Source organism: Grammomys surdaster, unplaced genomic scaffold (assembly GCF_004785775.1).
Source record: "Grammomys surdaster isolate TR1022 unplaced genomic scaffold, NIH_TR_1.0 129, whole genome shotgun sequence".
Lineage (NCBI taxonomy): Eukaryota > Metazoa > Chordata > Mammalia > Rodentia > Muridae > Grammomys > Grammomys surdaster.
This window is the reverse complement of record NW_021604587.1, coordinates 8,174,992-8,191,951: the sequence shown is the minus strand read 5'-3', so window position 1 is coordinate 8,191,951 and position 16,960 is coordinate 8,174,992. Positions and strand designations below refer to the sequence as shown.

The following is a 16,960-nucleotide window of genomic DNA, read 5'->3' as shown; positions in this document are numbered from 1 at the left end:
AGTTGCAGACTTACTAGCACAGTTATCGTACTGTTGTTTGTAGGTGAGGAGCAGGGCTTTGCACTTAGAGATTTTACTAGAAAGCTTGAATAGCAGCCAGTGGATAGCTCTGTAATAGACTTTAAGAATCTGGTACCTGCAAAATGTGTTCCAGGGGAAAAAAAAGTTTTCAGTGAACACAGTTGCCTACTTGATAATTATTAGCTCCAGAAGACTGATAATTAGCTCTAGTCAAACAAACTTCCAGCCTTATATAAGCCAGGGAAGATAGCTCATATTGCTAAACTGCAGTCATGTCTTAGTTTATGATACCCTATTCTCTGGCAGGGTTTTTCCACTTGTTTTCCTTTTCATTGTTAACTGTTTGGTATACTTACCTTTTCTGGTTAGCATACTGCTATGTGGAAATGTGTTACAAACTTTTTCTATATTCTTAATTGTTGAATGATTATATATAATTTTAAGACTAGTAATCTTCATGACATCGATACTATTATTTATCTTATTTAAATTTGAAAACAAAAACTGAAATACAAGGTAAGTGCATGTACTCTTGAAGGTTCTAATGCCAATTTACGGCAGATATTGAATCTGTTGTAGCTTACCATCCTTCTAGTCTACCCGTTCTTTTTAGTTATTCATTTGTTGTAATTTATTATTATATATAATAACAGGAAATACCATGACTAAGGAAGTGTTCTACTCTCTTCAATGTTTAGGGGTTTTTTTCTTACCTGGGATAAATCCCCAGATTTATATTTATATAAAATACCAAATCGGAGCTGAATCAAAGTTTAAACAATTTAAGGCTATACATATTAATTTAATAGCTTCCATACTAATTGGTCATACTTTTATAATAATTTATACATTCAATTATTACCATCTTTTGATGTTTTATTTTTAGATTTCTGATAATTCAACAGCCAATTGTGGACTTTTTTCTTTTGATTTTTATTTCTTTTTATTTTGTTGTTGTTTTTGCCCTTTTTAGTGATAGGTGTTAATTATTTCCTTTCTTTATATTTTGAGTTCCTGATGAGTGAATTACCATGTGCCTTAGTCTGTTTTTTCCCATCAAGTTCTGTTTTAATTGTTTATAAATATTCTATCAACCTTTGTTATAGTTGTTAGAAATATTCTAAGTTACTTGTCTCTTGTTTTTGAGCATTCTTCTTTACTGCCATGCTAGTTATTTTTGCATTGCTATGAACTAATACCTGACACAATAAACTTAAAGGAGAAAGAATTTATTTTGACTCATAGTTTCAAATAACACAGTAATTGTCACTTGTCTCTGCATTTGGGGACATCATAGTGGCATAAATGTGTGTAGAATCATTCACATTATGGAAGACAGAAATCAGAATAGGAAAGAAACAGGGACAAGAAGGCCCACTTTCAGTGGCTTTTATCCTCCAGTTAGGTTCCACTTCTTCAAGTTGACAGTATCTCCCAAATAGCCCAGCCAGCAGTGGTCAGGCATTCTAGATTTCAGCCCAGAGATAAGACTTGAAGTCCTAACATGTGCAGTGGTGTTTCTGTGTGCTTCCCCCTTGTAACAAATGGTATAACTCTTTATTTCTGCTGAATAAATTATACATGTTTGTGGTATAAATCACATATCTCCAAATGAGACAAAGTTCCTGTTGCTGTGGTGTTGGTTTCTGGGTTAATCGCTATCTCTTGACATTTACAATTAAAATATGATCACAGATCTACCTGAGTATTCTTGAGTAAATAGCAAAGTTAAGAGCATAGTTCATCAGAGCTGAGGTTGCAGAATTGCTGTAATCTACAAGACCCATAAAGAGACATGCTCTCATTTATTTGCTGGCAACAAACCAAATAAAGCCAGTAATTGTCAGAACTTCTTAGGATTTATATCTAGACAGACAGACAGACAGAGAGACAGACAGACAGACAGGCAGACAGGTGAGGACACACACACACACACACACACATCTACTTAGGATACACACACACATCTACTTAGGATAGACTTCATATTAGAAGATGATATAGCCAATGTTAAATTCCTCCCCCCCCCCCCCCCAACCCCCCCCCCCCATTATCTGTTCCTCTGCTAGTGGACAGTTAGATTGATTCCATATCTTTGCTATGCTGAATAAAGCAGTGATAAACCTAGAGGTGCAAATATGTCTGTGGCATGGTTTATAGTTTTCGGGGTACATGCTCAGGAGTGAAATGCGAGGGTCATATGGTAGTTTCCCATTTGAATGTTTTGAGAACTCTCTAAACTGATCTCCATAATGGCTATATTAATTCACAGTCCCACCAACAGTGAGTAAGGCTTTCTTTCTGTCCACATCCTCTCCAACATTTGCCATCTGATTTCTTGGTGATAGTCATTCTGAATGGGATGAGGTGGTATCACAAAGTAGTTTTAATTTGCATTTCCGATTCTAGGGATATTGAATAGTGAAGTGAAACTTAGAATAAAGGTCCACAAACAACATCATCATTTTTAAAATTCATAATTAACTTTTAAGATATTATCTGAAAGAATCTCTTTGTGGATCATAAATTGAGAATTGATTTACTGCATTTCAATCACTACATTATAATCCAGCTTACAATATTGCATTTATTTGTATTTCCATAATTTGTACTGTTTGCACTTATAAATGAATCTAAAAGGAGAAAATGATTGTTGTGGTTTTTTTTATTTTTGAGGATCTGTATGCCTCACAGAGAATAGTGTACCATTTTTAGACTTCTAGTTCTTATAGTGTTTGTTATTTTAAGTGCGATCCCTTAGCTCATTTATAAGGTTTACATTTTTATTTGTGTAAGTGTTACCTGTATTTACTTATTTTCATGATGCTTATGTCTGGTGCCTCAAAGGCTAGAAGAGGGTGTCAGAATTACCTGGAACTAGAGTTACGAACCATTGCACAGCCGTGCAAGTGCTGCGAACCAAACTTGGATCCTGTGCAAGGTGGCAAGTACTCATAACCACTGAGCTATCACTCACTCCAACCCACGCACAATGCAAGTTTAACCTGATAGCTTTTTTTAAAGATAACCTGAGGATTTAAAGGGACTAAATAGTGCCCTACATGCCACAGATACTTTTTCTATATTAAAAAATTATTTTATGGGTCTGAGTTATCTCACTCAGGATGGTTTTTTTCTAGTTCCACCCATTTGCCTACAAATTTCATGATGGCATTGTCTTTGACAGCTGAGGCTGAGTAATATTCCATTGTGTAAATTGCCACATTTTCTTTGTCAGTTCTTCAGTTCAGACATCTAGGTTGTTTCCAGTTTCTGGCTGTTATGAATAAAGCTGCTTGCTATGAGCATAATTGAGCAAATATCTGTTATGGCTGAGTAGCTGATGTTCACATAGGAATCTTAACAATGGGAGCAGGGGATGCCCCTGACTCTTGCTGCCTACGTGTGGGACCATTTTCCTCTTACTGGGTTGCCTTGTACATCTTCTTCATCCAGCCTTCATGTGATGGTATGTGCCTGGGTCTTACTGTAGCTTGTTATGCAGTGTTTATTTCTCTATTCTGAGGGAAGGTGGTGGGGAGGTGGATCTGAGGGAGAGGGGAAGGTGAGGGAGAGTTGGGGGAGGGGAGGATGGGCAAACTGTGGTCAGGATATAATATATAAGAGAAGAATAAAAAAAGAAAAATATTTTATGTATAAGTGTATATGTGAGTATGTGTGTGTCTCTCTGTGTCTGTGGGTGTACACACATGACAAGACATGTGGAGATCAAAGGACAACTTTTGAGATTCAGTTTTCCCACTTAACGCAGTTTCCTGAGGATCGTATTTAGGTAGTCAGGCTTAGGAGTCATCCCTTTCACTGCAGAAACTTCTTACTAGCCCTTGTGAGATATGCTTTTGGTAGCTGTTCTGCTTGCCACTTGATAGCACTATAAGAAATATATTAAGTGATTAGATAGTTGTCAAGGCTGCTATGAACATAGTGGAGCATATGTCCTTGTTATATGTTGTAGCATCTTCTGGGTGTATGCCCAGGTGTGGTATAGCTGGATCCTCAGGTAATGCTATGTCCAACTTTCTGAGGAACCACCAGTCTGATTTCCAGAGTGTTTGTACCAGCTTGCAATCCCACCAACAATGGAGGAGTGTTCCTCTTTCTCCACATCCTCGCCAGCATCTGCTATCACCTGAGTTTTTGATCTTGGCCATTCTGACTGGTATGAGGTGGAATCTCAGGGTTGTTTTGATTTGCATATCCCTGATGACTAAGGAGCCTGATATACCTGTCTCCTTAGAGGTCTGCCAGAGCCTGAAATATACAGAGGCGGATGCTCACAACTAACCATTGAACTGATCATGGGGTTCCCAATGGAGGAGTGAGAAAGAAGACTGAAGGCGACCATTGAACTGATCATGGGGTTCCCAATGGAGGAGTGAGAAAGAAGACTGAAGGCGATGAAAGTGTTTTCGGCCCCATGAGGAGAGCAACAATACCAACCAACCAGAGCTCTCAGGGTCTAAACCACCACCCTGTGAGCACATAGAGAGGGACTCATGGCTCCAGCTGTATATGTAGGGGAGGATGACAGTGTCAGGCATAGGTGGGTGAGGAACTCCTTGGTCCAGTGAAGGCTGGATGCCACAGTGTGGAGGAAATCATTGGTGGAGAGGTAGGAGTGGGAGGGTGGGTGGGGACATATCCTCATAGAAGCAGGAGGAGGGTGGATGAGATAGGGGGTTCCTGGGTCAGGGGAAAGGGGATTACATCTGAAATGTAAATAAAACATCCAGTAAAAAAAAAGATAGCAGTCAAGGGAATAAAAACTGACTGGCTGTTATTAGCCAGGTGTAGTGACACACACCTTTAATCTCAGCAGTTGGGAGGCAGAGGCAGGTGGATCTCTGTGAGTTCAAGGTCAGTCTGGTCTACAAAGAGAGTTCCAGGACAGCCAGAGCTACATAGTGAGAACCTATCTTGACTAAACAAAGGAACAAAACAAGACAAGCAAACAAACAAATTCAATGTGTTAGAAACAACTTTTAAAAATAGATGGAAATATATACTTGATTCATGTATCAGTATATCCAAACGCACATATTGATAATAATTTGTGGTTTATCACTTCAAGAAAATCCTGGCTCAACAAAAATATTTATCAAAATATTTGATCATGGAGGCCTGAGGGATGTCTCAGTGAGCGAAAACATTCCTGATCCGAGTTTCTTCCCTGGAGTCCACCAAAAATCTGAATGCTGTGGCATAGTGCCATGGCATGCATCTACAATCCAGCACTCCTGTGCTGAGATGGGGGCCAAGCGCAGGTGCATCACAAGGAGGCTCACCAGTTTTAACAGTTTTGCAGCATCAGAGACTCTGAAGGTAAGAACAGATGCTGAAAAAGTTGTCTTCTCTTTACATGAGCACAGTGCTTGTATGTGCCCACATTCACACCTTCCGCCCAAATAAATAAATAAATAAATAAATAAATAAATAATAAGTAGATAAACACTAAAATATTTGACCATAATAACAAGACTCCAAAATAAAACCACATACATGGGACTCTTTCATCTTGAGTAGTTCTTCTATCACATTGCAGTTCATTAATTGCTAACATTTGTTTGCATCCAGATGTATACTCAAATCATTGGCAAACTAATATCCTAAGTACAATAAGTTGGTAGTAAAAAATAAAATGCTCGTTTTTTTTCTACCAAAACAGAAATGTTTGTTTTTCTACATTCTATGACCCCTTTCTCAGAGTTGTCTGTAACCCACCTTCATTAATGTTGAAGCTGGATGATACACATGGTTTGATCCACATCTCATTTTTACAGTGTTTTTGAAGTACAGGAATGTGGGAATTGCATCAGATGAGAAAAAAAAATGCTTCTGTTTTGTATCTTATTTCTACTTTGGTTATTTTTAGTCCCTGAAAATTTTTCATTAAAAATAATTATAGTCCTTGGCACACTGAAGACAATATGATTACCGAATGAATTTACATAATCATCATGTCTCTTTCACAACTTATTCTTGCTTATTTTTATTGTTTTAAAAAACAATACAGCAGTTAGAATGGAGACATAACCTCCAAATCTGAAGGTCAAAGGATGGCAGGGAACAAGAGTAAAGTAGCAAAGGCCGGGAGACCAGCAGTGATGTTGGACTTCTCAGGCCAAATAGTGACTCTATCTGCTCTCGACAAGACCCTGGAGACAACTGAGGAAGAGACCCACAAGCACTGGGTCATTCCCTACAACATTTTTTTCAGAACAAAGATGTGTCTAGTACATATTTTTTTCTGTTAGAAAAGTGTGGATTCCTAAAGGTATAGAAATAATGAAAGAAACTACATCATCCTAAATAGAGAAAACTTACTTTTTAGGTAGTAGGAATTATAGAGAATGTTGAATAAAGTAATCCCTTTACCTGGTTTTAAAGTACATATGTTTACAAAACTAGATTTCAGAATACTTAAGGGAAATATAAATATGCTTGGCCATCTGTTAGAGGAATTCAGCTGTGGATTACATATTCTTTTCTAGTGCCCATAGTAGGCATTGCTGAGTGATCTCAATATTCATTCCTATATTGCCTGTAATTCTTTCTGGATCCATAAAAGGATACTGTATGTGGTTATCATAACTTGATTGTTTTTGCAAGAAATAGACCTCATTTGAAGCCCATTCTGGGGAAAAATCAGGTTAAAAAGAAATACAGGTTGGTTTGAGTGGTCTGTCTCTGTGTTATATGTACATCCATGAATCAAAACGCTTGGCATTCGAAGCCTAATTTTCTTTGACTCTAGCTCACATTTTTCTATTTCATCTAGAGGTTGACTTGGGAAATGTTATGGAATATCCTTTAGAATCTACATCGAGATCACAGTGTCTATGGGAGAAGGTAGGCTTATTAGTAGTTAACCTCAAGAACAGACAGTCTGTGTAATCTAGAACTCTAGTTCTGTTCTCCTGAGCATTGTGCAATTTGGGGGGTCACTGTACACTACTTATATATTTTTTAAAATGGTGTGAGAGATGTGGTAAACTATTGTAATACACATTAGCCCTCCACAGGAAATAATCTGGTTTAAAGGGTCAGCCATTTTATTGTTGAAAACTGTGGTACAGACCAGTAGTTCTTGAACAAAACTTGTTAGGAATGTAACTTACTGGGTTCTACTTTTGAATGGATGATTCAGAAACTGTGGGGGTGGGACAAGTAGCCATTTAAACAGTCCTAGAACATTCCAGAAGTATTAACTGAACATGAAGCTTTGACCAGGTACCAGCGTACTTTCCCAGAGACAAATCTTTCCATAATCAGCCTGCTTTTTTTATTTTATGTGGATGAGTCTTGTTTCTTCCTATGATTCTCAAGTTCTTCCTTTGTCCAATATTGTCTGATACATTGTTTTTAACTTTTACTTTTATTATTATTTTATATGTATGGATGTTTTAGCTGCATTTAAGTCTGTATATCATATGTTTGCCTGCCTGGTGACTGTGGAGGCTAGAGAGGGTTTCTGATCCCCTAGGACTAGAGTTAGAGATGGCTGTGAGCTAACATGTGGGTTTTGGGAATCAAATCCTGGTCCTCTGGAAGAGCAATATGTGTTCTTAATTGATGATCCATCTCTCCAGCCCCTGTGGGCATTCTTATAATGTTTGTAATCCTGACCCTGGTCAAAGATATAGTTGTTACTGATCAGTATTTGTCAACTGATAAAATTTTAAATTTTAAACATTTAAAAAGTTTAAATTTAACATGCTTTTAGGCCACACAAAAATTTTAGAGATCAGATGTCAAACAATGTTTTTAATTAATTTAATTAATTACTTTTTTTTTGAGACACAGCCTTACTCTCTTTGCCAGGATGTCCTGAAGCTCACACTAGTTTGTATTTGTGACAATCCAGCTTTGACCTTTGAGGGTAATTACTGTAATTACTGTGTGTATTCACCATGCCTTGTTGACAATGCTTTACTATATTTTTATAGATTGTAATTAATATGGTCATATTTCTGAGTTCCTAAATTCTCATCTTATCAAGAAGTTCCTAACTGATAGTCAGAACTCAGGGTGTTCTTATTAATTGAGTGTGTATGACGAGCAGAAATTTTCAGTATTTGTTGAAGTGAATCTGAGTTCCTTGGTGACTTTGAATAAATAGTCCTGATAGTAATCGGAAGAGAGAGCGCTTAGGGAAAGATACGCTAAGTTGTCTTGTACTTAGTGTCTGCTCGGCATTTAAACACACTCAGGTAAAAATACTCAGCCTGTAAACCAAATACATTCTTCCTCTCATAAGATGAGTTTGGTCAGAATATTTTATCACAGTGATAGAAAGGAAACCAGATCCCTAACTCACAAAAAATATCAGTGATTCTAGAAAAGCACAATTTATGATATCACAAGATGTATCTTGGTCTTCCTCTGTTTTAAGTACAAAACTCCTAAAATCCTTGAAATTTCCAGACATGATATTTTGTATGCTAATTAGTTAACTGGAAGATCCTGTTAGCTTCCGGATGAGAGTTTGTTACAGAAAGCTTGAAGTAAGGTTAGAGGTGTTGGATTTTCAGGCTTAGCCTTCAGCCTCTAGGACAGTGGTTCTCAGCCTTCCTAACTCTGAGACCCTTTAATATAGTCCTCATGTATGGTGACTCCCCCTCCATAAAATTATTTCATTGTTACTAATAACTGTAATTTTGCTACTGTTATGAACTGTAATATAAATTACTGATATGCAGTGGTCTTAGGCAACCTCTGTGAAATGGTTCTTCGATTTCCAATTGAGTCATGACCCAGGGGTTGAGAACCACTGGGATAGACAGAGGGATGATCTAAAGTGTAAATTGTCCCCAAGGCCAATGATGTGATCAATAGTGCCTATGTAACCAAGTCTCCATTAGAATTTCAAAAGATAGAATTCATATAGCTGAGAATGTGGCAGTTCTTGCACCATGGTACACTGGAGGAATGCAAGGAAGCCGCCTGCCCTCTTTTCTACATCCCTTCATCAGCATCCCTTGTAACATCCGTCATCATGAACCAGTAAACATGTTTTCTTGAGTTCTGTATGCTGCTCTAGCAAATTAACTGAACCTGAGAAGTGAGACTGTGCTGTAGAGCAGTAGAGAGGAAAACAGCAAGCTTATAGTTCACACCTAGAGCCAGGGGTCAGAAACAGGCTTGGGGACTGTGGCTCTCAAAAATGTTGGATCTAACTCAATCCAGAATTGACTTGGAGGTGATATTTTCAGCTACAGCATTGGTTGCATGGTGTATGTCTGCAAAATCCCACACCTGGTGTCCGAAGCATGTTTTGAGAGTAGTAGGAGAAACTGAGTTTGATGGTTTGTTTCTTAGTATCTTCAAATATGTTAATTGGGGTTATACTAATTGAATGACTTGTAAAGTAGCTTGGACACAATGTAACATTACTGAAAAGGTGAGGAGGTTACTAGGTGACCATGCTCCTTCAGGACCTTTAGAAACTCAAATGGGGAGACTTGCCATCTTTAGCAAGTGGCTTTCAGCATCACTCTGGGCCCTTCTCCCAGCATAGCCAGACAGGTGAAGAAAGGCACAAGGAAAGTTTTGGCCCAGGAAGCACCCATCACTCCTATTAACTTTCAGTTGGCTGGGATTCAGTTTCATAGCCTGAGGGAGGCTGCAAAGTATGTACTTTGTGTCCAGGAAAATAAAAACAGGAACAAAAACAAAAAACAAAACAAAAACCCCACGCCTGTATTTAGAATAAGTGACAGTCTCTGTCACCTGTGGCTACTCACTGTTACCTGACTTGACTCTCTGATAAATATGTTTATTTAAAGAGAAAAGAGAAAGGAAAGTTAGTGGCCTTGCCCTTCTTCACAGCTACTCTGAAGAAATGTATTAGAGTTGAGTAATTAAAGTATATGCATGCATACCTTTGGCACATATTCAGGATTGCTAGACACGGTTTCCATGTCTAGTACTTGTAATCAAAATATAAATTTCTAAGCTAACAAATAATTACAAAACAATTCTAGGGCCAAGAAAAATAAGCTTAGATGTTACATTGGAGTAAGTCCTAAATTGGGTTTGAGGAAGTAAAAGGAAACTGGAAGCTGGATAATGGCAGGGGTAGAATTTAGAAGGGAACTGAGAGTTGGAACCAGTGCCGCACGTCATATGCCTTTGTATGTGTGCTTTAAATCTACTTTCTGGACAGCAGCAATGCCCATGGCATGGGCAGTCAATGGAGACAGAATCAGGGGATAGATTTATCTCCTGCAAGGAGTTTTGAAGGGAGGGATTGAGCTCTTGCATAGAAAGCAGAAGAATTTTATTCTAACTTCCGGTTAGCTCAGTCTATACCTGATTGTGTTAGACTTGGAGTTGTTGTGTGGAGAAGTCAGTAACATCAGTGAGAATACAATCAACCATAAAACACACTTACAGGTTCATAATTAATGGCATGTGATGGTTGAAATTAGGTTGCAACTGTTTCACTATATAAAATGCAATTAAAATTATATAATGTATGCCCAGTCATATGAGTAACAGTGAAAAGAAAAGTCAAAAGAACAGTCAAAAGAAGTTTCAGATTTTAGTCCTGACTGTGGGTGACACATACACAAGTGTTTTTCAAATTGATTGGTGACTCCAAATAATTCTGGGATACAGACTCCTGAGAATACTGAGCATTCCTTCTCTTGTCAGGACAGGAAGATGGTTGTGATACTTAGCCGGGTACTTTTCAAATGAAACTTGAAACAGTATTCGTGGTTTTTATGTTCTAGGCTCATAAGTACTGAGCTGTTCCACTTTAGTAGAGCTTCATATGCCAGGAACCACAGTGACGAAAGAGACAGAGAGTTAGCAGCTCAGATTTGGCTCAGATTTGTAATCTTTCAGTTTTCTGACTTTGACATTTATAAATTCTTTACACTCTTCTTTACAAATTCTTGCCACATCTTCAAAACTTAGATAACCAACCATATCCAAAGGCTATGAAGAGCCCGAGTGTTCAGTTGGTCATTGCTGTTTTCAGTAATACACATGGCAGGAACACCGGAGGTGGTGTAAAGGAAAGCTACAGTCTATCTTTATTTAGTTATTTGTCATTTGTCTTTGTGTAAAAATACTCACAAGCTTGGTTACTACAAACTACCCCAGAGCCTACTCTAGTGAATGATGGGTGGTTTCTATTATTGTCTGGGTTCACCCCACCTTTCTCTATCTTTCTGTGTGTTTGAGAGTCCAATTATCAATAATCTATGCTTGCAGACTCCTTATAGTCTGTCTTTGTATTTGTTCATTCAGTGTAAGTTATTGGTTAAAAGATGGAGTCAATAAGCAAAGTAGAGATTCCTTCATGAAGTGAAATCCAAGTGTATCTCTGAACTGGAGGTCAACTTCTGGTCTCAGCTTCCCAACCTCTTAGTTTACTCTTTTGCAGTAGCTCCCTTAAAAATGGTTATAGTCACCACAATAGTAATTTCATGTTTCTGAGCTATTTTTTTGTGCTTCCTGTGATACATCTAGATAAATACCTCTTCATTAATATTTCATCCAGTTACCTGGATTGGACATGCCCTCTGATTCCTTCTAGAACCCTGAAAGCTACAGAAAGTTATTTAATTTATGAGATAAATTAGCATCTTGTCCCAAAGGATTGGATATAGGATTGTAGATTACTTTTTAACAGTTTCAGTATAGAAGTTGTACCATACTTCATAAATGTTTCCTGTTCAAAAATCTTATTAATAATCAGCTGAACGTATAAAATTTAGATGGTCTCAAATGACACTATTAGTGCCAATGAAAATTGTCGTGGGGATGCTAATTTAAATAAATCCCCAAAGTGGGTACAGTATTGTGAGAGCAGGTTCACAATTATAATACACTTGCGTTTACTGCTTTTCTGTTAGATCTCAATTCCACTTCATTACTTTTTCATTAACAAAAGGAACTTAGTATTTCAAGATATCCTAGGATGGAATGCCCATTCAGTAGCAGTAACATATCTAATTATCTCATAGCCCCTCAATTCTTTTATAAAAATAAATTCAGATTTTGAACTTTTGCCAGTGTATGCATTGCTCAAGCTGGGTTCATAGTAAGACTTGGAAGATTTCTCAAACCTGATTATTTTTATGAATGCACAATTCCCAGGAGCCGATCAATAATGGCCCAGTGACTACTGCTCTGCCATCTAGGCTTCTCACAAACTGACTAGAATTGATGTGTGGAAACCATGCTCATTAAAGCAGTCACAGCACGAGAGCGGCAGAGTAAGTGTGGAGAGTTTTGGGTGAATTTGCCAGAGAATATGGAGCTAAACAGAGCATCGGATAGGAGCTTGGAGCATGCATTTAGTTTATGTGCCCATTAGTTCATAGACATTGAATTGAGCACTTTTATAATTGGTACTTCCTTGGATAAATGCCACCAGCACCTTTTTCTATAAATGCATACTATACAAATGCAGTATTTTTAAACCATATGAAAAATTTCGGTCTGTACTGATAAAATCCTCTTACCACTCTTAGCAAATTCTAAGATTAGTATGAAAAACTCCATACCATCAGGCTATACAGCGCTGTAGATGGATGCCATAGGTAACTCTGGGCTTGTAGTAGCTAACATAGAAGGGAGGAGGGGGTGGGGAGTGGGAGATGAGTCACATAGATGACTCAGCAGAGGGTGTGGCCAGGTGTAGAGCCAACTACAAGAGATCTAAGATTTGTAGTTGCATTCTGGTACCAAGCCTTTAGGTACCAGAATGTATATCTTTAAATGTATATCTTTCATTTTATTTTTTAAGATTTAATTTATTTTATTTATGTGTATGTGTGTGTGTCTGAATGTACACGTGAGTACCCACAGAAACTAGAGCATAGTGTTGGATACTCTGGAACTGAAGTTGCAGAGGGCTTTGAGGTGCCTGATGCTGGTGCAGAGAACTGTTCTCTGGTCCTCCATCAGAGCTGTAAGTGTCCTTCACCACTGAGACATCTCTCTAGCCCCTTACAATAAATTTAAATCCAAGCATCTCCAGCAGCTTTGTACCACATATTACTGTGAAAGTTAGCACATCTCTCTGGGAAAATCCTGCAACAGTGACTACATAATGATAAAATAATTGCCTTCTTGCCTAATTTTTACTTATGAAATTCAGTAGTCTATTCCTGGTGGATTTGGAAAGCTCATGGGTAATACAGCTTTTAAAAGTTTTTCTTTGGGAGTCAAAATAAAACACAACATTCAAAATTAATTGAAATCCGTGCTTGTGACTGCTGAGGTAAAAATATTTCCAAATTAAATTAAAAGTGTCCTTTATTTTATTATGATGATCATTCTCCTCCTCCAATGGTTCTTCACTCTGAGAGGGCTGAAGTCTGCAGATGAAAAGAAGTCATTTATGAGAACATTTAGTGGAAGAACATTTAATGGGAATGTGGTTATCAAACAGGGAAAATGTCACCACACCGTCTGCTATATGCAGGTTTGCACACCCCCTTATCTGTCCTATTTTGATGTAGTTTTAGGAGAAGTACAAAAGGACAAGGTATACACTTACGACTTAAGATAGGCCAAAATTAAAGTACAAACCAATCAGTGTAATTGAAGCATGTGAGTTAGTTGGCTGTAAAACTACTTTTTATTGTTGTTTCATTTTTATTTTGAGACAGGATCTCATATAGTTTAGTCTGGTCTCAAACTGGTGTGTAGCTGGCTGGCTTTGAATTTCTGCTTCTCTTGCTTCCACATCTCAAGTGCTAGGATTATAGGCAGTCACTACCATGGCTGGTTTAAATGTGTATTTATTAAAGTCCTTGTTACTTTTAGGACGAATGTCCCGTGTTTCCAGAGATGGGTAAGACATGGTTAGTCCTGTCTCTATAAAGAAGATATACTGCAAAAGGAAGTTCCACTTCCCATCTATACTTTGGTTTTAGTTTTCTTCCATCACAGATGTGAAACAAACGCAGCCAATCAGATCGGGGAGACCACATGTATCAGTCCCTTCTCCCTTAGAGTGCTCAGATGATTGTCTTAATCTTTTCTTCACAGTTTATCGTTGTTATTTATTGACTGTAGTTAAGGCAGGCATGTTGCATCTCTGCCTACACTATTAAATGCTTTTGAAATGAAGACATTTAATTTTAATTCTAATTTAATCTGGTATGTTCTTAACTGTTTCTTTATGGTAAATTATGCAGCTGTGTTCTGATGAACATTCCAATTTCTTTAGATGCTATAGATAGAATCACTATAAGATATTATTTTAGCTTTTAAAAAGTGGTATGTTTTCATTCATTTCATCATTTATTGGGAATAATTTTTTATTGTAATTTTATTTATTGTGCAGTATAACTGAGATTCAAATTGAGAGTCTTGATTCTAATTTTGTTAAATAAGTAATTACCATATTTTTGTACATTTTTTCAAAAGGAATATATCATTACTTCTCTCCTCTTCCCAATCTTTCCCACAGCCCCCACTCCCTTTCAAATTCATGGCCTCTTTTTAAATTTTTATTATTACATATCTATATAATATATAAATATATAAATAAAATCTTCTGAATCCACTTAGTGTTGCTTGTATGTATATAATTTCAAGGCTGCAATTGGTAGTGAATAACCAATTAGGGGGTTCATACATAAGGAGGACTAACTTCTCCTTTCTCTGTAGTTGTTAATTGCCTTTCGTCCGATCTCTAGGGGTGGAATCCAGTGAGATTTCTACTTCCATGTTAACATGTCTACTTGTGTTGTCACTGTTAAGGTGTTGTTTAGAGAGCCGTATTGTTAGGGTATCATTGTTTCCACGTCATTTCTTGGAGTCACAATATTACAGCTGACTTCCTGGTCCTCTGGCTCTTACAGTCTTTGCTTATGTTCCCTCAGCCTTTGGTGTGGAGATGATATAACTGTATTACCTGGGCTGGGCATCCGATAATCAGTTTCTTTTCGTTTTGACCAGTTGTGGCTTCTGTAATGCTCTCTGTCTCTGTAAGGAGAAGTTTCTTCAGTGAATGATGAGAGCTACACTTATCTTTGGATATAGAAATATGTACTTAGAATGCAGCTAGGAACTATACTGCTTTAAGAAAGTGGCAGTTGTAGGTTCTTCTCTAAGATCCATGGCCTCATTGGACCCAGATTGTTGTCTGGGTTTCTACTTTTAGGTATGATTTACCTCCTGTATCAGGCTTTACATCCAATTGGGCAGCTGCTAGTTACCACCAATAGATGAGTTATTCTTCCAAGTAAACTTAAACTTTCAGCTTCAGATTCTTTGTAAAGCAGGGCAACAGTCCTTAGGTTGTAATACTCCCTTGAGTGCGTGTACGTTAAAGGGACTAATCAGTACTTAACAGACAAGAAGGAAATCGAAAGTGGCTTAGAATTCAGGTTAGAGTTTACCTCTGAAGAACTAAATTGTATCATCAGAATGATTAAAAAGTGACTCACCTTTTAGAGTTATCCACAAGAAAGAACAAGGAAAAATGGTATTATTTTAGGTGCAAATATTTGAATAAGTTTTGTTTGCCTACACAAAGAATGTGTGGAAAGCATCAGCATTGTGTACAATCTTGAGGCAAGCGTACATCAGCAGTATCTGAATCTTAAACTCAGATATATCTAAAGGGACTTATTGATTAGGTACACTATGCTAGGCTTGATGTAGATAGGATTCTGGAGGCATTGCTACATAAATCCCAGGGCCTTATGCACACTAGGCAAGCACTTCTACCTTTGATCTCAGATGATTCAGCAGTAGCTAGGAAATCCTTCCCAGGAGCAGGGTAATCTGGAACAAGAGAGGATCTTTGTAATGGGACTCTATTGGTCAGGGTTCTCCAATAAGCAGTGCCTGAATAGAGACATTAATTTTAAAGAATTAGCTTACATTATCATGGAGGTTTGACAAATCCACAGTCTGCAGGGAGTGTGAAAGCCTGCAGGAAGTGGTCTGTAGGAACAATCCCACTTTTCAAGGGTAGACAAGTCTTTTCCAGAGAAGGTCTTTGACTAGTGAAATGAAGTTCACTGATGCAGCATAACTGATTTTTTTCACTCAAAATCTACTGATATAAGCAATCCTATAAAACAGTATTCTCACAGAAATACTTTTTGAACACACTTCTGTGTATATTGGTCTATTTGTTGTGTCACATAAAACTTGACATCCCAGAAACTTGTCCTGTGGACTCGTCTTGGTCAGCGTAGCATACATAGGTCTCATATGTTGGAAGGCAGACAGTACCTAGGTATGATTCTGTTTTTGACTCTTGTTTTAAGCTTACTTTGATGTCTGTGACTATTAGTACTTTGTGTCCACCTTGTCACACAGTCTTTCTGTTTATATCCTTTGTCTGTACTTCTACTTTGGGGTTCCTCCTGCCAGCCCCTGTAGCACCTTGATCTTAGCCTTCTGAGATCATCTCCTTTGGTCTTCTGCACAGCAATCCTGGCTTTCACATTCCTGATTTAAGGTAAACTCACATGGAGCCATTAGTGTCTTGAAATCTAATTGCCTCCATATAGCTTTGTATATTTCTACAAGTTATTGGTTTCCCTGGGTTTTTCATGACATATTTCAGATCCTCAGCAACGGTTTCCACCAAACATCAGATCTGAAACAGCATGTCTCTGCTCTTTAATTTGTATATATTTATTTTCAGGCTATTCCTGACCCCTTTGCACTCTTCCCAGTGTTTTATGTGGAAGACTACTTATTAGATATGGTGCTGTTCTTTTAATTGAATATGTGTGGTGTTTATGACCTCCAGACCAGTATTCTTATTTTGTTTCATTGTGGCTTTTCTTCTCAGGGCCTGTGGTTTTCAGATGCCATTGTTCTGAGTAGTTGTTTGCAGAATTTTTGCTATGGTGCTTAAACCCTGCAAGCTATAGCCATCTCACCTGATACTACAGTCCAGCAAGCTAGCCATCCCACCTGATACTAC

At 37.7% G+C, this 16,960-nt stretch overlaps 1 protein-coding gene across 1 annotated transcript in view; it reads left to right on the top strand.

The window, feature by feature from the left end:
- Macrod2 (mono-ADP ribosylhydrolase 2) overlaps nucleotides 1-16,960 on the top strand; it is a 1,849,434-nt gene that overhangs the window by 136,585 nt on the left and 1,695,889 nt on the right. The window lies entirely within an intron of this gene.